The sequence below is a fragment of the Pseudoliparis swirei genome, chromosome 1 (assembly GCF_029220125.1).
Source record: "Pseudoliparis swirei isolate HS2019 ecotype Mariana Trench chromosome 1, NWPU_hadal_v1, whole genome shotgun sequence".
Lineage (NCBI taxonomy): Eukaryota > Metazoa > Chordata > Actinopteri > Perciformes > Liparidae > Pseudoliparis > Pseudoliparis swirei.
The window spans coordinates 17,603,295-17,623,855 of record NC_079388.1 but is presented as its reverse complement, the minus strand read 5'-3'; the positions used below and the strand labels follow the sequence as shown (position 1 = coordinate 17,623,855).

Here is a 20,561-nt window from a genome sequence, read left to right as displayed (position 1 = left end):
TCTGATGAGGAGAGCGGCATTCATCCCACGTTGGACGGAGCGTCTCATTTCTGCGAATATGACCAAGTTGATCACGGACTTAATCTATGACAACCCAGGGTTCAGATCAGGAACCGGGAGCAGAGTTGTAGTTTAACACCCTTCTCTGCTCTTCCATTCGAGCAGTTACCCACCCTTGACTTTAGAGTAGAGACTGTGTCTGTCCCACGGCCACTTCAATTAAATAAATCAAAAGTAAGCAGAAGAGGAGTCGTACACAATAACCTTATACAAGTTAACACAATTATTTCAGCAGTGCAACAAAATAGGTCTATTAAATGTGGTCTCCTAAATATTCGATCTCTGTCATCTAAAGCTGTGTTACTGAATGATTTAATATCAGATAATCACATTGATTTATGTTGCCTAACTGAAACCTGGCTGAGCCATGAAGAATATGTCTGCCTGAATGAATCGACTCCTCCAAGTCATATTAATACTCACATTCCTCGAGGCACCGGTCGAGGAGGTGGAGTAGCAGCCATCTTTGAATCGAGCCTATTAATTAATCCTCAACCAAAATTACACTACACCTCATTTGAAAGCCTTGTTCTTAGTCTTTCACATCCAACCTGGAAAACACTACAGCCAATTCGATTTGTGATTCTGTACCGCCACCAGGTCCATATTCAGAGTTTATATCTGAATTCTCAGAATTTATATCAAGTTTGGTTCTTAAAACCGATAAAGTTATTATTGTTGGAGATTTTAATATCCATGTGGATGTTGATAATGATTGCCTTAGTGCTGCATTCATCTCCTTGTTGGACTCGATTGGCTTCTGTCAGAGTACAGAAACCCACTCACAGCTTTGGCCACACGCTTGATCTTGTTCTTACTTATGGCGTTGACATTGAGCATTTGAACGTCTTCCCACAGAATCCTCTTCTGTCAGACCACAACCTCATAACTTTTGAATTTATACTACCGGAGTGTACTCCGTTAGTCAAAAGTTTCTACACTAGATGTCTAACTGATAGTGCTGTAGCTAAATTTAAAGAAGCGATTCCTTCTGTATTTGATTCGATACCACGTCTCAATATAACAGAGGACTCCTGGTCTAACTTTAGTCCGTCCCAGATTGATCATCTTGTTGACAGTGCCATAGGCTCTCTGAGAATGACACTGGACTCGATAGCCCCTCTGAAGAAGAAGACAGTGAGGAAGAGGAGGTTTGCTCCCTGGTATAACCCTCAGACCCGCAAACTGAAGCAAACGTCACGAAAGCTTGAACGCATATGGCGTTCAACTAATCTCGAAGAATCCCGCTTAGTTTGGCGAGATAGTCTTAAAACATATAAGAAGGCCCTCCGTAATGCCAGAGCAGCCTATTACTCATCAATAATAGAAAAAAACAACCCCATGTTTCTCTTCAGCACTGTAGCCAGGCTGACAGAGAGTCACAGCTCTGTGGAGCCGAGCATTCCTATAAACCTCAGTGGTAATGACTTTATGAACTTCTTTAATGAAAAGATTTTAACTATTAGGGACAAGATTAATAATCTCTTGCCCATAACCAGTGCCAATCTGTCCTCAAGTGGAATGGCTTTGGAAACCGCTGTATGCCCTGGTGTATATTTGGAGGGATTTTCTCCTATCAACCGTGACCAATTATTTTCAACGGTTTCTACTTCGAACACGTCTACCTGTCTCTTGGACCCCATCCCGACGAGGCTGCTTAAAGACGTTTTGCCTTTAATTGGCGGCTCTCTATTAGATATTATCAATGTGTCTCTGCTAACAGGCCACGTACCACACTCCTTCAAGGTGGCTGTTATTAAACCTCTCCTGAAGAAGCCCACTCTGGATCCAGAGGTATTGGCTAACTACAGACCGATCTCTAACCTCCCTTCCTCTCCAAGATCCTTGAGAAAGTGGTCGCAAATCAGTTGTGCGACTTTCTACATCATAATAGTTTATTTGAGAAATTTCAATCAGGATTTAGAAAACACCACAGCACCGAGACGGCACTGGTGAAAATTACAAATGACCTCTTAATGGCAGCAGATAAAGGACTCCTCTCTGTCCTGGTCTTGTTAGACCTTAGTGCTGCATTCGACACCATTGACCATGACATCCTGTTACAGAGACTGGAGCAGTCGATTGGCATTTCAGGCACGGCACTAATTTGGTTTAAATCCTATTTATCAGATCGATCTCAGTTTGTATTTGTAAACGATGACGCCGATAACCACCAACGTTAATCACGGAGTTCCACAAGGTTCTGTGCTTGGACCAATTTTATTTACCTTATACATGCTTCCTTTGGGCAATATTATCAGGAAACACTCCATAAACTTTCATTGTTATGCAGATGACACTCAACTATATTTATCGATAAAACCAGAGGAGAGCAACCAACTCTGTAAAATTCAAGCATGTCTTAAAGACATAAAACATGGATGACCTGCAACTTCTTGATGTTAAACTCAGACAAAACCAAGTAATTTTAATCGGCCCTGAGCACCTCAGAGATCAATTATCTGGTGATGTGGATTCTGTAGACGGCATTGCCCTGGCATCCAACACCACTGTAAAGAATCTTGGCGTTATCTTTGATCGGGACTTGTCCTTTAACTCCCACGTAAAGCAAATCTCAAGGACTGCATTCTTTCATCTACGTAATATTTCAAAAATCAGGCACATCTTGTCTCAAAAAATGCAGAAAATTGGTTCACGCGTTCGTTACTTTGAGACTGGATTACTGCAACTCCTTATTAGCAGGCTGCTCTAATAAATCTCTTAGGTCCCTCCAGTTGATCCAGAATGCTGCAGCTCGTGTTCTCACTAAAACTAAGAAAAGAGATCACATCACTCCTGCACTAGCTGCTCTGCACTGGCTCCCAGTAAAATCAAGAATCACTTTTAAAATTCTTCTCTTAACCTACAAAGCCTTGATTGGTGATGCTCCATCATATCTTAAGGAGCTTGTCGTACCATATTGCCCCACTAGAGAGCTACGCTCACTAAATGCGGACTACTTGTAGTTCCTAGAGTCTTAAAAAGTAGAATGGGAGCCAGAGCCTTTAGTTATCAAGCTCCTCTTTTATGGAACCAGCTTCCAATTTCAGTCCGGGAGGCAGACACAGTCACCTCGTTTAAGAGTAGACTTAAGACCTTCCTCTTTGACAGAGCTTATAGTTAGGGCTGAATCAGGTTTGCCCTGGTCCAGCCCCTTGATATGCTGCTATAGGCTTATAGCTGCCGGGGGACGTTTTAGGATGCACTGAGTACCTATCTCCTTTTTCTCTCCTTAAGGATGAATTTTCATCTCTCAATCACACGTTACTAACTCTGTTTTCTCCCGGAAGTCCTTTTGACTTTACGTCTCATGGGGTCATCGGACCCTATGAGACGGCATAGATCCTATCTGCCTGATGGATCGTCTGGGTCGTGGAATTCCTGCTCATGACTACGCCACTGTCCTGTTGAGACTCCGCCACTCCTCCTCCCCACCGCCATCTGCCTGATGGATCGTGGAGGTCTCCATCGTGGAATATGCCTACTATGAACTATTCATACACTCTGTCATATTCATTGAATGTATTTTAACTCTAAATCTGTCCTTCTGTACACATTACATCTATTGCATCTGTCCATCATAGGAGAGGGATCCTCCTCTGTTGCTCTCCTGCAGGTTTCTTCCCTTTTTTTCCCCCCTGAAGGGTTATTTGGGAGTTTTTCCTGGTCCGATGTGAGGTTTTGGGGCAGGGATGTCTATGTGTACAGATTGTAAAGCACTCCGAGACAAATTTGTAATTTGTGAAATTGGGCTATACAAATAAACTGAATTGAATTGAATTCAAAGGGTTAATGAGCCCCGTTTATTTTTCTAAAAGCTCTCCAAGGCTGACAAAAAGGTGACATCCGTTACCCACAGGACCCTCCAGGGCGAAGAGGCTTTTCGGAGGCACCGGAGTGTATCTTAACTGCCGCGGCCGCACACGCTACAAAAACACGCTCGCGGCCACGTGCGGGATTCGCTCGCGCGCCCCTCCGCAGCCACACAGCGGAGACGGCAATTATTCTCCCAGCGTCAACTTCCTTTCTTTGTCGCCGTAGGCATTTATCTGCTTATTTAGGTCACGGATGGTTCTGCGATGAGGAAAGGAATGAAGACAGATGGCTAATGCCGCTCGTGGCTTAGCTTAGCTAACGTCAGTTTAAACGATTCACCAGGAAAATACCGGCCGGTGTTTAATGATTTATGAATCACGACAGATATAGATACTGGAAGTATTTCTTCTATAGAGACTCTATATAGAGTATTTGCACCCAGTAACTGCCCCCTCTAACTCGCGTGGCTAACTCAACCACCCAGCTAACGTGAGGTTTGACATACCAAAAAAACTAAAGTTTACTTTTTTTTTGCATTATTAATTGAGGAAATCATGAAAACATGTCCAACATCAGTTGACATTTTACAAAAAGAACAATTATAACACGCCACATAGAAACAAATCCTTCAATAAACCCGGATACAGCGGTTCGTATCTGGACCCAAAAGCAATCACACGATTCCAGGGATCTTTGACCTTTTATTTAAATCTCCTGGAGACAGCCGGCGGAGTAAAGGTCACACAGAAGGCTGGTGTCGGTTCACCGGGAGTCGAGCTGGCGGGTTAACCGGCAACAGGAGATCATCTGAGAACAAGTTCTGGAGAGTCTGGCATTGAAAAACTGAGATAGAGACAACAATCATGGCCAGGTGTGTCTGGGAGGGAGGAGCCTAACTAGGGACTTGATTAGTGATCAGAGGCAGCTGAGTGAACAGGTGAAGGCAGTTGGACTGACGAGGTGGGAGGGGCTGAAAAATAGAGCGAGGAAGGTGTGGCGCTGAGCTGTGACGCTCCTTTTGGGTTGAGCGCCTCCGTTTACCAACGCAGTGCAAGCCACGTACGCCTGAAATCATTACACCGACTCAAGTTTCTCAGAAAATCTGATTATTTTGCACCGAAGCTCTTAATTAAATGAGAAATTACATTTCAGTCGTATTTGATTCACACACGAGAATACAGAACAATGTGGTTAATTGTATATAGACTATATATATTTCTTTAATTACCAGAAAAACCTGCTGAACAGAATGTATAGAAGAAGACTTTGGCTAGATTTTACAGACCCCGGTGTCAATTTCTGACAAGGCCTTTTTCAGAGTTGATTGTTGTGATCATAACTGCTCCGTTTCCCCACGATGTCTTTACTCTTAATTAACGGTCAAGCCCAATGTAGTAAACTGATAGTAGTTCATTAAATTAGTGATGGATTTACCAATAGCGGATGCAACCGATCGGCGTCCACTCAGTGGACAGAGACGTCAGTGGAACAAAATAATGTATGTTGACACTTGCATTTTGACAATTTCTCAGCGAATGATATTGTTGTTATTATCGTGATGGAGAGAAGGGGAAGTGAGGAAAAGGGGAAAAGGGGAAAGCTGCGATCACGTGGCGCTCCGGAGCTCCGGAGGTCGGCATCTCTGACGACAAGAATACGACCCCTCTGGCTCTCGTTTTCTCTTCTTTTTTCTCCATCTTCTATCTTTACACAGTTTTTGACACCCCTTTTCCCCCCTCCTCACCTCCCCCCCCCCTCCCATCACACATCCTCTGTAGCGTATGACCTTTTCTAATCACCCAGGGAGGAGAAACACCGGCACACTGTGGATCTCACCCCCCCCCCCCCCCCACACCTACCGCTCCCTCATTGGCTGACGTCCCACCTCACATCCAACACGTTCCCGTAACACATCCTTCAACAACAAAAAACGTGTGACTCACGAAACAACCGTATTGAATGAATCCTGAAAAACACTTTTGGCGGAGTGTGCCACATCGCTTCATCCTCTTCACACCGGCAGCAAATAAGGATATTTATCCTTCACAGCGTTCCTCCTTTACCCTCCGAATATAAAACCACGTTATCTTCACGTTCAATCACACTAATGCCACGCAAAGGACATGGCTCTTTAATATACTTACGTAAAGAGGATTTAGCCTCTACTTTGCATTCTCACAACCACAATCTAACTGACTCAATGTCTTGAGCGAGGGCTGGGGGGGGGGGGAGGGGCCTGAGATTGGCTCGGGTAAACGATGTCACAGCTGCCTCGCTTTCACGTTTCCTTTTTTTTGTGTGTGCTGGTGATGAGAAGAAGAAGAGAAAAAAAAAGAAAAAGAGAGAAAGCGTCTAAAAATAACAGCAGGAAGGGAAACCGCTGACTCTGCGAGAATTTGCCCTTCGCGAGCGACCGACGCGGTCGCAACCGCTGAGAGGCGTACGGCGACGGGGAAGATATATCCCACAATGCAACGCCGCGACCTGCGCAGTGTCCGCGCTGTACAGGTCGTGTCACCCCCCCTCCCTCCCCCACTTTTCGACAAAGAATATCAAATGATGTACAAGCAAACATACGTGAAGGAATTATGAATCCGTTAAAACAAGGTGTGATTTAGTTTTACATTTCGCTCTGGCAAAGTGTTATTTATGTGTTATTGTGCATCATAAAGTGTTATTCATTATTCATTTAAATGGATATACCCCCATTAGCAAACACCGGGGCTCCATGGGAAATAACTAACGAAAGCAATTTCAATGAACACAAATACAAACAGTGGCTTGTGTACACGTCCAGCCGTCACGGAGCGGCGCCGCGGTTCATTTGGAGTCGAGTCTCCGGCCAACCGGCGAATTAAAGACCATTAAGGTTCTGAAACTGGGCACTTGGCAGATGATGGAAATCAGGCTCCGGATGCGGTGAATTAAGTTTCACAATATTTAACGGCAAGAAGTTTGAACAAACAATCGAGGCTCGCGACCTGAGCCCCATAGGCTCCTCCCCCCACAGCGATATATTAGTCTCCAAACAGCCAATCACTGAGCTCAAAGGTTGGTTCTTTCATATTCAGATAGGTGGCGCTATCCGGTTGGCTAATACAACAACAGCATGGAGAGGTTAAACGTCACGTCGCGACGACGGGTCACTTCCGGTCAGCTAACTAAAAAGTTCCTTCAAAATAAAAGTCGAGTAAATTACTTTCCGAATTAAAGTAACGTCACGGGTTTCAACCGGCTTCGACATTTCTGAAATGCTAACTAATATACTTTCTCATGCGACATACATATAAACATTAACTCTTGCTATTTACATTCAACATTTGAACAGAGAAAACAGTCTTTCCCTTATGCTTCGTAATACATTCATAATAATATTCTCCCTAATATTTCCTATTGTAATATCTTTCTTTATGTATTCATTTAAAAGCTCAAGACTCTGGAGGGAAATATCCGCCTCTTTGGGCGCTAACTGCTCCGCGGTTGTCGCCAGCTAGTCGCTACTAACTGGGTCTTTCTGCTGTGTGGTGCACACTTTATTATTTATTTTCAGAAAACAGCTACGAAATGGCGCCGTGAGAGCTGTGAACCCAAACAGTGATGCTGTGGGGCGGACTTGATAAACAACGAGCTGAAATCCACTGTGAAACCATCGGGTGATGAATGTGTCAGCATAAGCACAGAAACAATCTGGTGATGCGTGTCTCCACACAGCGATCGGCCTCGCAGGCTTCACGCTCGCCGCTCGGCCTATATTAAGATCCGGATCTGCTGCATGGAAAAGGTCAGAGGTCGTTCTATTTACAGACGCGGAGACGAAGGAGAACAACAAGGTGTTTGTGTTCCTGCTACGATGGCAGGTCCTCCCACTTCTGGAGGGACGATGACAAACAGCCGTTTACTTATTGAGCTAACGGGAGCATTCCTATGAGGTCCGTCGTGGCCGCACAGATACCAGGACTCAGTGTGGCTCAATAAGTCTAAATAAATCTCTTCGTATGGAAATCTTCTCAACCAATCAAAACCATGTGTGGTCAATGCCTAACCTCACGGAAACGTATTCCACCTTTGACCCGTCTCAAAGCATTCGTGAGTATTTCTCCCATCGTAAAGTCAGAGATTTCAACCTGCTCCGCCGACGCGGATGCTAACTCCTTGTTTCCCGTCATTAATTCTCATTAGGAAGTCAAAGCTGTGAGACGACTACAGTACATCACAACGCTGCGCAAGAAAAACAAACAACAACAACTCATGGTGCCTTGCAAAACGCGATTGCACCAGCAGCCGAAATGAAATGAGAAAAGACATCTACGTCATTACGGCTGCTTGTAAATGCATCCAAGCCAGCCGGCGCCGCATCGATTTTTCTATTTCTGATTGGCCCTCTGTTATTGCCCAGGGAGCCTGTGCGAGAGGCTGATGGGGGGAGGGGGGGGGGAAGGGGGGGCTGAGCTTAATTGATGCTGTCATGGTATGAATCGGCCTGTAATTTTTCACCAGCGAACATTTTCTTTCACTCCTTTCACTGTGACAATACTGCTCTATAACAAATATATATATATATATATGCCTGTGTATTTATATATATACAGGACTGTCTCAGAAAATTAGAATATTGTGATGAAGTTCTTTATTTTCTGTAATGCAATTAAAAAAACAAAAATGTCATGCATTCTGGATTCATTACAAATCAACTGAAATATTGCAAGCCTTTTATTCTGATGTATTGCTGATTATGGCTTACAGCTTAAGAAAACTCAAATATCCTATCTCTAAATATTAGAATATCATGAAAAAGTATACTAGTAGGGTATTAAACAAATCACTTGAATTGTCTAATTAACTCGAAACACCTGCAAGGGTTTCCTGAGCCTTGACAAACACTCAGCTGTTATAAATCTTTTTTTACTTGGTCTGAGGAAATATTAAAATTTTATGAGATAGGATTTTAGAGTTTTCTTAAGCTGTAAGCCATAATCAGCAATATTAAAAGAATAAAAGGCTTGCAATATTTCAGTTGATTTGTAATGAATCCAGAATGCATGACATTTTTGTTTTTTTAATTGCATTACAGAAAATAAAGAACTTTATCACAATATTCTAATTTTCTGAGACAGTCCTGTATATATATATATATATACACAGGCACATATATATATATATATATTTATATATACAGGCACCTAGATTATATATATACAGGCACATTATATATATATATATATATATATATATAGGTGCAACAGCCACCTCTGTTTGTATTTCTGTGGCTGAGGTAGAGCCCCAGCTGGAGGTTAGTCTTCAATAAAATTCCTCACGTTTTCACTCAGAGAGCAAAAGCTTTTGGCTTACAGACAGCAATCAATAATGAAACAAAAAGGGACGGCAAAAATCTAGAAATCAATGTAATTCATACGTTTAGTACATACACAAGTTATATACAAAACCCACCGGAGAGAGAAAGCAGCAAAAGAAGAAAAAAGGCAGAAACCGTGCGCCACCGATCAATAAACATAATCAAAATGTAGCTGAAAAATCCAATAACCGATTGGAATTAAATACCTCATGTCTCTGTTTGTATCACCTCTTGACTTTGAACACTGGACGTACTTGTAATTTTAATTACGTTAGCGATTTGCTATTTGTTTTAAATCTGTCATTTCATTAATAAGTTTTTATGTTGCTTTTGAAGCTGTGATTTGTGCTTTTATGTGATTTTACATACATATTTTGCTGCTTCATCAATCGGCGCTCTTGGTTCTGTAAAGTCGAATTTCTTCTGATTCGATGGTTATTTAAAGGGCCAGCGTGGAGCATTTTTAAGGAGATATATTGGCAGAAATGGAAGATATTATTATTAAGTATGTTTTCCTTCCTCTTTGATCACTTGAAAAGCGGCGTACTCAGGACGCTGCGTGGACCGGTCGACCACTTCACCGTTAGCTAAGTCACCGTTCACCAGCAATAAAAAATAGACATTTCTTAGATTAAAAAAAAAGCAAAACAAAAGCAATTTAGGCGCCACAACCACTAGGCCTCGCCGCCATTATCGGCCACACAACTTGTTTTACGTAGAGTGCGAGATCAACCGTGGACAGACTAGCTCGCGCATCCGATCGCATGATCCCCGCGGCAGCGTTAGCTAAGAAAACGGCGGCTGCTAAAGTCTTGTTTGAAAAGCAAAAGGGAGGCATCAAAAATCAAGAGAGAAAACCACCGAGGAGAGTCAGGGGGGAGGACAGGCAGATTCCTGTTAGGCCTTGTGTGCTCAGTCGAAAGAGATTAATTAAACTCACTTTTAGCCTTTTGAATCGGGCAGAGAACAATTTTTTTTACTGACAGACGATGAGAGGCAAACGTATGAGGGTCAGGATGAGATCTAATTGGGTGAGACATCTTATTTTTTTCAAGAAGCGAGAGAAATAATCGCTTTTTTTAAACGCGGTTCTTTTGCTTCATTCTTCACGCATAAATTCCCTCCAGATAATACGACAACACAAAGGAAGAGGAGTTATTGTAACCTAATAAACTTTAATTCGTACGTATTCATTTTTAAGTAAGTTTTACATAGAGAAAGAGACAGAAGACCTGCAGCGATAAAACTACATTAAAAAAAATCCAACTATTAAAGTCTAAAGAGGATCTTCAGTATCAAGCCCAACCTTTTTATTACTAAAGAGTACTGCAATAATGCAACTAATCTACTTCCTGTTTACACCACCACACGGTATTCATTTAATCTGTTTTATCAGCAGAGAGCCGTTGACCCTTTTTACGCTAAAAGAAACGCGCATACGCGCCGGTTCACCCCGATGACTTCGTTAGCTAAACCCCGAGTCGTTAATTGGCGGCCCCTTCAGGCTCTCGGTGGCTAGACCCGGAGGGGAAGTCGACCCAATTACTGTTAGTTCAACAAATCTCCACTCGAGATGGTTTGTTCTTAATTGTCTCAACCCCGCCGCTCGTTCCTGTTTCCAACTTCATGTATTTGTGCTCCTGCGAGAAGACGCACACACACACACACACACACACACACACCAGCTCTCCCACATTACTGCAGCCAGGCGTCCTTTTGATTGGATTCACTGGCGACAGAGCAGCTAGACCTGCTTCCAATGATTCAGCTCCACATCTGGTGATACGGAGGCAAAGGCATGCGACTGGAGTCCATTGCGGGGGGGGGGGGAAATGCTCTAATTTCGACCGAACCCACCACCGGCTGCGCTCTAAGCCGCATGGAGCGTCTCGTTGGGATTGATCCGCAACATCTTTGGTTCACCTCCAGAAGTCTCTCTCTCTCTCTCTCTCTCTCGGCCAGGAGATGCCCAACCCTCCCGGATCAGGGCAGATTACAGGGCCGGCATGTCGACCCACGCAGGCCACATCTCCACTCCCCCTGACGTATATATGAAAACACAGCCCCAGAGAGAGAGAGAGAGAGAGAGAGGGCTTACAAAGCCTTTATAAACATGTAATAAGCCACCGTGTCCAAGCTGCTTACATGATGGGTGCTGTGGTCCAGCAAAAAGAGCTCCACGGGAAAATCCAGTCAACGAGTCATCAGGAGCAGCTGGACGGTGGCTTCTGAGAAACCTGGGCGGTGACGTCATAGTGATGTCATCGGGACTTTTTTTTGTTTTTTCTCGGCTTGAGCAATAATTCTGCAGGAATGCCATTTTTGTTATCAGGTTTTTTTTTGGGGGAGGTCAACTCTGGAAGTTAGCGTGACACGGGTTCCCTTGGACAAGATGTCCATGTGATTTTTGGATTATGACGTTATAAACGTATTTTTTTATTCAATGGATTGCGTCGTGCTTCATCCATCTCTGTCCTGTTTCGCACAACGCCGACGGCCCCTTCGTGTTTTTTAGTTTTACTTGACTAGAGATCTCTTTTTTTATGCTTTTTAAGTGACTCGTTTCAAAGAGACTCTTTTCAGCACAACTCTGGTTAAGTGGAGCTTTTTGTGTGATTTCTTCACAAATCTGAGAACGAAAAGCGGTCGCATGTCGGACCGAGAAAAAGGCAAAGTGCTATTTGCTAATTGCTTTTTCACAATAAAGTACAAAAGATAAAAAGGTGGCGTCTGAGCTCTCCTGACGATAAACAACCATTTCCTCTCCATTTCGGCGTTGCCACCGAGACGTGTTCTCCTTTTGTTATTCTCTGCATGATTCTGCTCTATTTATTATCTGTGTTGGTCCCGCAAGACTTCCACTGGCCTTCCTCGCGCTGCCGGAAGACGTAGAAACAGCGAGCCTCGGTTGAAAAAAAGGGGGTGGGGGGGTGGGGTCATGGGAGTTTGTTTGGAGTTTGCATGTTCTCCTCGTGTCTGCGTGGGTTTCCTCCGGGTACTCCGGTTTCCCCCACCATCATAAAGACATGCACCGCAGCCTCACCCCGGTTCGTATGGATGTGAATGAATGTTGGTGGTGGTCGGAGGGGCCGTAGGCGCTGATTGGCTGCCACGCTTCCGTCAGTCTGCCCCAGGGCAGCTGTGGCTACTGATGTAGCTTACCACCACCGGGACGACTATGTGTGTATGACTACTGGACTCTGAAAAGCGACTTCGGGTGCCTTGAGAAGCGCTATATAAAATAAATGATTATTATTATTATTAATGTGTCAGGGCCGTCCTCTCCGACCGTCGGTCCACATCGCCCCCCCCCCCCCCCCCTTCATCGCTCTCTTCATCATCATCGGCCCGCCCCCGAATGACGACTACGCTGAGCCTCCGGTGTCGCTCTGACCGCCCGTCTGACTCCTGCCCAACATCCCAGCTGACTCTGAATATGAAAGCGGCGTCGTACGGGCAGAAGAACAAAAGACACAAGTATCACATCAGTGGAGCACAGCAGGGCCGGAGTCTCTGGGGGGGGGCTCACCGCTATAGTGACAGATGTTGATGGGAGATGCCATGGCGTACAAGCCCCCCTAGCTGCTCCTCATTTCATTGATTTCCAACGTGAATCCTAAAGCTCGTCCCGGGAGGCGGATGAGTACGCAGCAGCGAGAGGAAGAGGAGGAGGAGGAGGAGGAGGAGGCTGACGGAGCACCGGGAATAACTTTATACTCTTCAGTGTCAAAGGGAGTATTATATAATTAATGATGAGTAAGTGGAGAAACAAGCGGGGTGCGATTCATCTCTTTCTCCCCTTGTTTCTCCCTCAGGGGAGATGAGGGCACATGTGTGACACAGGAGGAGGAAGAGGAGGAGGAGGAGGAGAGCTGGAGGGATCCATCCTCTGTGTCCTCGTGCTAGAATCATTCATAAATAATCTTTTTTCAAAAAAAATTATCGCACGGGCAATAACGTTGTCATTAACAAAGAGCTTTGTAGTAGTAGTAGTTGTTGTTGTTGTTGTTTTTGTGGTCCTTTTGTTTTGTGTGTGTGTGTCAGTCTGAGTGTGATGCACAGAGGAAAGAAGAAACATCTGGCTCAATGCAAACAACCCTGAGCGCGGGGGGTGGGGGGGGGGGGGGGGTACAGGGGAATGCGTATACGGACACACGGCGGCTCCTCGTCGCTGCACTACCCGGCCGACACGCGTCGCTTCCCCGCGGCGAGACGGAACACCAGCGACGGCGTGACGGAAGAAAAATAAACTCGAAATAGATTTTTTAAATAATAATAATAACAAAGCAAGGTTATAGGCTAAAAAAAAGCATCTGCGACGTGTATACGAATGTCGGCCCCCCCTCCTTCCTTACCCGATGGAGCCGAGGCGGTGTGTCCGGCTGTGTGGGGCTGGCGGTCGGGGTCCGGGGCGCAGGACGGGCCGGTGCTGACGCGCGGCTCCCCGGAGCTCCTGGTGCTCGGCGCTGCGGGCTCTCCGATGCGCGCTCCCCGCTGCTGCGGCTGCTGCGGCTGCTGCTGCTGCTGCTTACTGCACACTCATCGCAGCGAGCTGACTGGCTCAAAGTGGAACCCCCACCCCCCCCCACCCCCAACACCACCACCACCACCCTCCTCCTTTGGCTACAGCAGCCGAGCCCTGCTCACCGCAGCGGGCGAGAGGACGCAGCGGTGCTGCTGCTGGTGCCGGTTCCTCTTCCTCGGAACAGGCAGCGAAGGACGGTGTGTTGAAGGTGGCGAGCTCTGGTGGAGTGGATTCAAACCGGGGAGGGTGGTGTGTGTGCGTGTGTGTGTGTGTGTGTGTGTGTGTGTGGAGGGGTGGATGAGGGGACGCCTGGATTACGTGGTAGGGTTTTAATTAGAAAGCGCTGCGCCTATTGGCACGGACGATGCGCACAAGCCCTCCTCCTCCTACTTTCATCCTCTCTCTCTCTCTCTCTCTCTCTCTCTCTCTCTCTCTCTCTCTCTCTCTCTCTCTCTCTCTCTCTCCCACAAGAAACCCAGATAGATGTGATGTGTCACAACTCGGAGTGATGGCGCATCAGATGACGCTGATATAATTTTCTGCGCCACATTTTTTTGGGGTTTTACTTCTCGGTGATGGAGATGAAGATGGAGATGAAGATGGAGATTGCTCAGAGGTCACTGTGAAATATGACCGCAATGTTCCTTTATTGACCCGGGGGAGAGAGAATATTGTGCTTATACCGCTATTGCCTCTTTTATCACTACAATATATCTTTTCGGATATGATAAAGCATCTTATTATATTATAGCACTGGGATTCTAGTATTTCATTATCTTCATCATAGTGTGTGGCTCTACAGAATATCACACAAATGTAATAATATAAGACACATGACTGTAATATATGGTTAAATCTCAGTTACTAAACACTAGTGGTCACGTGTGGTATTGCAACTTTTTCGCATTTTTCCCATTTCACAATATTTATTGCTAGAATTCGATTAATTGGAACCGATATTACCAATATAAAATACCAATAAAGCAACCCCCCCCCATCTTTGAAAGCGTGACTCAGTCCTCCCATTAACGAGGAAAAGTGCTAGAAATATGCCATTAATACAAATAAATATATATATTTATATTATTATATCTAGTACATAACATGGTACATAACAAACGTAACAAAATAAATATATTAAATAATAGTCATAAGCATAAGTATTTTTAAATACATATTTATATATAAATATTTAAATACAAAACAAAACAAATAGATAAAATAATAGTCATAATATTTTTTTTATATATTTGAAAAAATATATATTTATATATAAATATTTAAATACAATCTGTATTCCTGTAGTAATAATAATAATACCTTTTTTTAAATGTATTGTACTCCTTTGAGGAGGATTACAGTGTCCTCACCTGTGATGTTTTCATCTGTCTCTTGTCTTCGGGGAGAAGGAGTCGTGTCATGATTTATTCACTCAGTCTGTTTTTATTCACTCAGTGTTTCTCGTTTTCCGCCTCAGCCGAGCAGAATATAAAGTACTGCACATATTTGGACTTTCCTCTTCCCCTTTTTCTTCAAATTTACAACGTTTGCACTCCAGCTTCATAAACACGAGGATGTAAACACAATTAATTAATGCTCTTTGACATTTGGAGGGCAACTTCTCAACCTCGCATCTTCAACACACACACACACACACACACTCATACACACACACATGCTGCCATCTGAGCCAGACATCAGCCCTACGCGCATCGTCACACCTCACAGGACTTCATCGAGCTGCTGTGGGAAGTTTTTTTCTCCTCTTTTTTTTCTCTCCATCAAGGAGATGACTCACAGTCGGCGAGTGACGCCGGCCCCTCGCCGAAGGGACCGCCGGCCCACTTAGGAACAAAATAATAGAAAATGACAGCGTTCCTACGGCTGGGAGCAGAAACACATTTCCAGAGACGTGGTCAGCTTCCTCAGATCTTCCTCTTCCTCTTCCTCCTCACTTGTTCTGCAGCTTCCCTCTCGGCTGCACCTCTTCTTGCTCTTCAGTGTGTGTGTGTGTGTGTGTGTGTGTGTGTGGTGACAAAGTTTATTAAAACTTCTGCGTCTGATTGATGGGAGTCATTTATTGATGATGTGTTGTTGTGAAGATATTCACTGGCATGTAAACGAAGAAGAGGGGGAAGGAATCACAGCAGTTGTCATGGAGACATGAGACAGTGTGTGTTTATGGCAGCCATCTTGGATTTTTTTGCGTATTCAGCCTTTTTCCGGAACAGTCATTCCTTCCGAGTTTTCGTACGTTATTCAAGATACGAGCGGATGGGACGGGTTTTTTCTTCCGTGACCTTTTGACCTAAAAAAAGGAGTGGAGGAGTTACCGTTACCCTCCCCCCCCTCCTCCCTCCTCTCTGCTGTTTCACCGATGGCGAGACGAACACCTGACTCAGCTTCGGCTTATTTCATGAGTTATTTCATAACTCCGTCTCTCGGTCTCACTGTCCTGCGAACGAGGACGCTGATGGGATTGAATTACCCCCCCCCCCGACCCCCCCTCCCCCACTCGCTCCCTCTCTTCTCGTCTCGCAGGCGTTTTTTTGCGTACCGTTGGCACTTTCCCTCCTCCGAGCCGCGGGTTCAATGCGGTCGTTGCACTTTTTTTTTTCTCTTCTTGCGTCACGCGCCCCGCCGACTACTCTTCGCCCGGGCGGCGGGCGTGGTGGTCGCCGGGCGGGGCGGTCGCCGGGCGGAGAGAACTGACCTCCACCTTCGTGGATTCTAGAAAGACTCCGTCCGCGCTGCGATGCCATCGAGCTCCATCTCCCCCCTGAAAGTCGTGAGGCGTCGTTGGAACCGCTCGACCTTTGTTTGTTGGGGTCGGACGACGCGATTGGTATGTTTCATTATTTATTGATGGGGGGGGGGGGGGCTTGCTTTCCGAAGGTCTCGGTGTCATTCGCCGCTCTCGGGGGACTCGCGTGTGTTTTAAGGAATCTGACAACTGGCACCGCGACACACCGCCCCGAGACCGACGTTGATCACGCTAATAACACGACAACTTTCTCTCCGTGGACTTTTCTTTCGAGCTTTCGTGGACCGGAGGTTGTCCACACGGCGATCCGTCAGAAGTGAGTAGCGGTGGCCGCTCGCCGGTGGGCCGATGACCTCGGGGAGGTCGAAGGACCTCTCGGCGACCCGTCGCAAGCGGAGCCGCACGGAGGGTTCTCTGGTGTCTGACTGGAGGAGGCAGGGGGAGGGGGGGTTCTCCGTGGCGGGTTCTCTGTGGAGGGTTCTCCGTGGAGGGTTCTCTGTGGAGGGTTCTCCGTGGAGGGTTCTCTGTGGAGGGTTCTCCGTGGAGGGTTCTCTGTGGAGGGTTCTCTGTGGAGGGTTCTCTGTGGACGGTTCTCTGTGGGGGGTTCTCTGTGGACGGTTCTCTGTGGAGGGTTCTCCGTGGGGGGTTCTCCGTGGGGGGTTCTCTGTGGAGGGTTCTCTGTGGAGGGTTCTCTGGTGTCTGACTGGAGGAGGCAGGGGGAGGGGGGGTTCTCCGTGGAGGGTTCTCTGTGGAGGGTTCTCCGTGGAGGGTTCTCTGTGGAGGGTTCTCCGTGGAGGGTTCTCTGTGGAGGGTTCTCTGTGGAGGGTTCTCTGTGGAGGGTTCTCTGTGGACGGTTCTCTGTGGGGGGTTCTCTGTGGACGGTTCTCTGTGGAGGGTTCTCCGTGGGGGGTTCTCCGTGGGGGGTTCTCTGTGGAGGGTTCTCTGTGGAGGGTTCTCTGGTGTCAGACTGGAGGAGGCAGGGGGGGGGGGTTCTCCGTGGAGGGTTCTCTGTGGAGGGTTCTCCGTGGAGGGTTCTCTGTGGAGGGTTCTCTGTGGAGGGTTCTCTGTGGAGGGTTCTCTGTGGACGGTTCTCTGTGGGGGGTTCTCTGTGGATGGTTCTCTGTGGAGGGTTCTCCATGGGGGGTTCTCCGTGGGGGGTTCTCTGTGGAGTGTTCTCTGTGGAGGGTTCTCTGTGGGGGGTTCTCTGTGGAGGGTTCTCTGTGGGGGGTTCTCTGTGGAGGGTTCTCTGTGGAGGGTTCTCTGTGGAGGGTTCTCTGTGGGGGGTTCTCTGTGGAGGGTTCTCTGTGGACGGTTCTCCGTGGACGGTTCCCAGGCTGTCCAAGGGAACGTCTTCTGTTGCATTACACTTTGTTTAAAAGCTTGAGGTGACTTTAGCCCGACGACATCGTGTTTTGACTTTGAACACGGACAAAATTGGAATAACGTCCTCTCTCCTCTCTCCTCATTCCTCTCTCCTCATTCCTCTCTCCTCAGTCCTCTCTCCTCATTCCTCTCTCCTCAGTCCTCTCTCCTCAGTCCTCTCTTCTCTGTCCTCTCCCCTCAGCCCTCTCTCCTCAGTCCTCAGTCTTCTCTCCACTCTTCTCTCTCCTCAGTCCTCTCTCCTCATTCCTCTCTCCTCAGTCCTCTCTCCTCATTCCTCTCTCCTCAGTCCTCTCTCTTCACTCCTCTGTCCTCTCTCCTCAGTCCTCTCTCCTCAGTCCTCAGTCTTCTCTCCACTCTTCTCTCTTCTCTGTCCTCTCCCTCAGTCCTCTCTCCTCAGTCCTCAGTCTTCTCTCCACTCTTCTCTCTCCTCAGTCATCTCTCCTCTGTCCTCTCTCCTCTCTCCCCAGTCCTATCTCCTCTCTCCTCAGTCCTCTCTCCTTCTTTCCTCCATGCCGAGCAGAAAGCTCGATGGTGTTTTGAGCCCTCACCGTAGCCTTCCAGGCAGCCGCTGCCTGGAAGGTGGTCCCGCCCCCAAAACTCTGATCCAATCAATGCGCTACCCACTTGGAGCGCATATTCAAACTTTCTGTTTAGCGCTCTCATTCCACCTCTCAACCAACTGTGAAAGCTCCAAATGTTCAAAGGTTAAGGTACGTAGCTAATATATTTATATTTTAAATAGTGTTTGCTTTAGGGCTGTACATGTAAGATGGGCCGGCTAATGTTGTGGTAATGTTATTTCAACCTGCTAGCTAGCTAAATCTGGTTAAAACATTAGGTAGGTAACAGTAAGCCTACAAAGTAAGATTAATTACTGTAGATTAATCACTGTATAAAATGGGCCGGCTAATGTTATCTTTACCATGCAATATGTTAATCATATTTAAAGATAGATTATGCTAATCTTAGCTGTGGTAATGTCATTTCAACCTGCTGGCTAGCTAAATCTGGTTAAAACATTAGGTAACAGTAAGCCTAAATAAGATTAATTACTGTAGATTAATCACTGTATTTTAGTGATTGTTAATGGTTAGTGGTTATCTTTCAAATGACGTTGAGACTGGTTGACTTCCAGGCTGCTTTGGAATAAGGATACCTCTGAGGCAGCCACCTGTTTTTGGATAACTCTGAGGCATCATAGGTAGTGTTGACTGCCAGGCTGCCTAGTCGTTGGTATACAGGTTAACTCACAGGCATCCAGTTGGTTTTAGATACCTGGAAGGCATCTAGACGGACATTAAGAGGGGCTGACTCCCAGGCTGCTTACTAACATTAGTTAACTCTCAGGCACCAATTGGCTTTGGATGCCTGTGAGGCACCTGACGTTGAGACTGGTTGACTGTAGACTGATATCCCTTAGTTAAATTGTCCTCATGCCTCCTCATACAGAAGGCCTATTGAATAAATCTGCCAGATTATTTTTAACATTGCATATGCCTAACATTATGTGATAATACTAATCACACTCATATTGCCTTTCTCTTTCAGTTTATGAAGAAATGGCGCCCAGGAAGGGTAAGGTTCAACCTAGACCTACTTTAACAACTAAAAAAAGCTCTCTTTCACACACTGACATTTAACAATGACTACAATAATTCCCCAAAAAATACTTATTAGTTCCTTGCAATGTCTTTATACAGTAGGACGGAAGCGTAAGGCCCTGCAGGTGGCAAAAGGTGGTAAGTTATTCTTTATCTTGCCATCTGGACTCGAGTACTACAACACTAGTTCATCTACGTCCATCTAATCATATAGCAAATTTGGTTACTTCTTGTGACTTTATAGGATCATCTGCAAAGATATCAATTTTCCACCAGTCACCACTGGTTGGTGGAGCCTCCACCCCAGCCCCAACCCCATCTAGCCCTACTACCCCACCCAGCCCTGCTGCCCCACCAAGCCCTACTGCCCCATCAAGCCCTACTACCCCATCCAGCCCTGCTGCCCCACCAAGCCCTACTGCCCCATCCGGCCCTGCTGCCCCATCAACCCCTCCTGCCCCACCCAGCCCTGCTGCCCCATCCCAGCCGGCATTTCAGAATGTCCACAGCCTGTTGAGGACATGCTCAGGGCATCGAAGCAAAAGGTGAAGTGCACAGCTAGGCATAGGTTTCTTCAAGACAGGTTTATATTTTTAGTGGTAGTGTGGTAGTGCTGAGACCATTTGTGATGGGATTTGGGAAAACCTTTGACCTTTTGGAAGCTGATTTCAAGCTTGTTTCAAATATTTTTTCATTATTTGTCTGTTTCAAATGTTATGATTGCCCAAAGTCAGCTGATCAGTTAGATTTCATGGAATAGAATTTTGACAAAAACAACTTTAAAGAGAGGGGTTCTAAATAAACTGGCTGGTTGAATAAAGCACATTTTAACACATTCAATTAATGAAAAACAAGTAGATATGTTTAGGGATGATAGACATGTTATAGAATAATAATTGAATGAAAACCCAATTTCACCAAAATACTGAGTTTCGACATACAGTATTTTCACTCTAATCTCAAAAATGTCCCTTTTCACCATGTGACTGGTTTCCCCAGAGCCCATCACAGTTTTGGGTTATAGGAACATCTGTTGGGATGGCAGTAAAGACAAAAGGG

The 20,561-nt window shown here is 45.9% G+C and overlaps 1 protein-coding gene across 1 annotated transcript in view; it reads right to left on the bottom strand.

The window, feature by feature from the left end:
- Positions 1 to 13,825, bottom strand: part of hpca (hippocalcin) — a 36,775-nt gene extending 22,950 nt beyond the window's left edge. Inside the window, exon 1 of the mRNA XM_056420406.1 lies at positions 13,585 to 13,825. The gene's annotated coding sequence lies outside the window, so the exon portion shown is untranslated. The remainder of the gene's footprint in view (positions 1 to 13,584) is intronic.
- Between the last annotated feature and the right edge of the window lie 6,736 nt (positions 13,826 to 20,561).